This window comes from Schistocerca americana, chromosome 8 (assembly GCF_021461395.2).
Source record: "Schistocerca americana isolate TAMUIC-IGC-003095 chromosome 8, iqSchAmer2.1, whole genome shotgun sequence".
NCBI classification, from domain to species: domain Eukaryota; kingdom Metazoa; phylum Arthropoda; class Insecta; order Orthoptera; family Acrididae; genus Schistocerca; species Schistocerca americana.
In genome coordinates, this window is record NC_060126.1 from 420,359,497 (window position 1) to 420,362,389 (window position 2,893).

Consider the following 2,893-nt stretch of genomic DNA (forward strand, 5'->3'; position numbering starts at 1 on the left):
TTGAGTGGTTTAAACGATTTAAAGATGGCCGCGAAGACACCAGTGATGACACTCGCACTGGCAGACCATTGTCAGCAAAAACTGATGCAAACATTGAAAAAATCGGTAACCTTGTTCGACAAGATCGCCGTTTAACAAACAGAGCAGTGTCTGAGTTAACAGGAGTTGACAAGGAAAGAGTTAGACAGATTCTTCATGAAAGTTTCAACATGAACAAAGTGTGTTCAAAAATAGTTCCAAAGTGTCTCACAATTGAACAGAAGGAACGCCGAAGAATGATTTGTTCTGACATCCTGGAAAACATTGAAAGTGATCCCACCTTCTTACAAAATCGATGCATTGGAAAACTCCTGGTTCTCCACGATAAAAAAAAGCACGAATGTCAAAATCGAAATTCAAGGCAATGATGATTGTTTTTTTTTGACATCAAAGGGATTGTGCACATTGATTGGGTACCAGAGGGACAAACAGTGAATCAGCATTACTACATTAGCGTCCTGGCTACCCTACGTGAGCGAGTACGGAGAAAACGGAACGATTTGTGGAGAAAAAAGTCATGGATCCTTCACCAAGACAATGCCCCAGCTCACAGTGCGTTGTCAGTGAAGACGTTTTTGGCAAAACACAACATTCCCATCTTAGATCATCCACCCTACTCACCTGATTTGGCCCCCTGTGACTTTTTTCTTTTCCCTAAAGTCAAGTCAGCTTTGAAAGGAACTAGATTTGAGACTGTTGAAGCAGTAAAAGAAAAAGCGACGGAAGTAATGTATGGACTTACCGAAAATGATCTGCAGCATTGCTATGAACAGTGGAAAATTCGTATGGAGCGGTGTAGGGACCGAGGAGGAGAGTACATTGAAGGAGATAACATGAAATTGTAAATAATTGTAAATAAATGTTTTTTCCAGCATCAGTCCGGTTTTTTTCTAGCCGCACCTCGTATCTTTTCTTTATTTGTGTGTGAGGAATGTTGGAAGGTGGCTACACTGAGCCACAGCGCCAGAGATTGCGCCAGAGAGTATTATTCCGCCGCCTCCATTGGCAGTGCTTATTGAGAAGTAGCAGGAGGCAGTTCTTATCGAGAAGTCGTGGTGGAGAGTGATGGTTGAGATGTGGTAGTGGAGAGTGCTTATCGAGAAGTCGTAGTAGGCAGTGCTTGTTGAGATGTAGCAGTGGTGAGTCGTTGTTGAGAAGTTCCCATGGAGAGTGCTTGTTCAGATGTTGTCATATTGTTTTGATGGGCTAGACACCAGATATTGTTGGATTGGGGATGCTGTAATGATCAGAGTGTGCTTTTCGTCAATATATATGAAGGTAAAAAATTCCTTTTTTTTTCATTATTTCAATGTCTTAAACAATAATGCCTCTTGGTCACAGGTTCAGTCAACAAAGCATCTGGCTCGTGTTCTTGTATTAGACTGTATTTCTGGTTTCTATGTGCAATTATAGTATTTCTGTTTATTTTTTTTAATTACTTCAGTATAAATGGTATTTAAAATATCTGGTCTTATTGAGGAAGAACCGTGCCAGATGTGTACGTTGAATCACACTTCCACACACAGAACAGTTACATTTGTGTTTTGTTGTTTCGTAGGTTTTATAGTTGCTGGGGACTTAATTAATTAATTGTGTTAACGGAAGTTTTCTTTCATTCTTTGTTGTTATTCTATGCAGTCAGATTGCGGAGTAATACTAGTCAGGGCCAACCGGTTACGAGACTGCGTAACCGGACAGACAGCGACTAAAAATTTAAAAGTATTTGCATTCATTATGTAATTAAGCCCCCATGCAATGTTTCCTGAAAGTTTGGCCGTACCTTTTTGTAACACCCTGTATACGTTACTCACTGGTAGAAACCCCTAACCTTCTTCTACCAACACTAACATTATAAGTCATGGGCGCTGTACTGTTTGCTGCACGACGAGCGTTAAATCGTTTTAACGTTGAAAATTGAGCAATGAAAGAAATTTCTAAAGAGAAACCTACGCCGGCTCCCAGGCACCCATCGAGGAGCCTCGCAATTGAAAAAATGGCAAAAGAAAACCTAGATGTACTAAACCACGAATTGACGAAAAATACTGCCCTCGATAGTCGTTTGAAGCAAGTGTTTGTTGTTTCCAAGGATACGCAGCCTGAAGTTTCAGAACCTACTCGCCCATTACCCAGTCATACAAAGTAGTAGCGCTGATAACCACGCAGTTGAGCGGCCCACATACCAAACATCAAAATACAAAGTAGTAGAGTCTCCTGAATTTGGATTTAAAGAACCAGCAATGATTCCATGGGGGTGATTTAGTTTACGTCAAGCCCTTCAGTTTATTACACTCCATCAGGAAAACCACAAGGAAAAGACTCCAGCTATATTAGCTAAAGAATACGACTTAGATCCTCTTATCATGGAGAAAATTCTTACTTACTACAAAACATCTGAAGTTTATATACCTGACACAAAGAGAAAATCACGAGGATATGCACTGGCAGAGCCACTCAAGCCACCACAAACGGAGTTGCAAGCTGGGAAGACGTAGCTAGTATTGAAAGATATTTTTTCTGTATTTATTTGTAAATAATTTGATTAGTCTTTGCAAATTTGTTCTAAGCAAATTTAGAACCATTTATTTACTGTTGTACAACTGTTTTTGCTATGGAGCAATTAGATACGTATGTATGTAATTAAAGTGTGAGGAAAAAATGTGTATCTTGCATACAGAGCCTAAGCACTGTGTTTACTGCCACTGCTACTTTGTTAAGTTTGTGAATTTTAAGAAGGTGGTTATTCCACAACTAGGAGGACACTGTCAAAGAAAACAGCATGATCCTTTGTGCCTCTGCACACACAATGTGAATTATCGTCGATATTTGCTGTCTAAGAGGAGATTCAGTTTACTTA

The 2,893-nt window shown here is 39.8% G+C and overlaps 1 pseudogene; it reads left to right on the forward strand.

Annotated features, from left to right (window-relative positions):
- The first annotated feature begins 1,897 nt into the window (after positions 1-1,897).
- Positions 1,898-2,531, forward strand: LOC124545892 (annotated as a pseudogene).
- Positions 2,532-2,893: the final 362 nt, after the last annotated feature.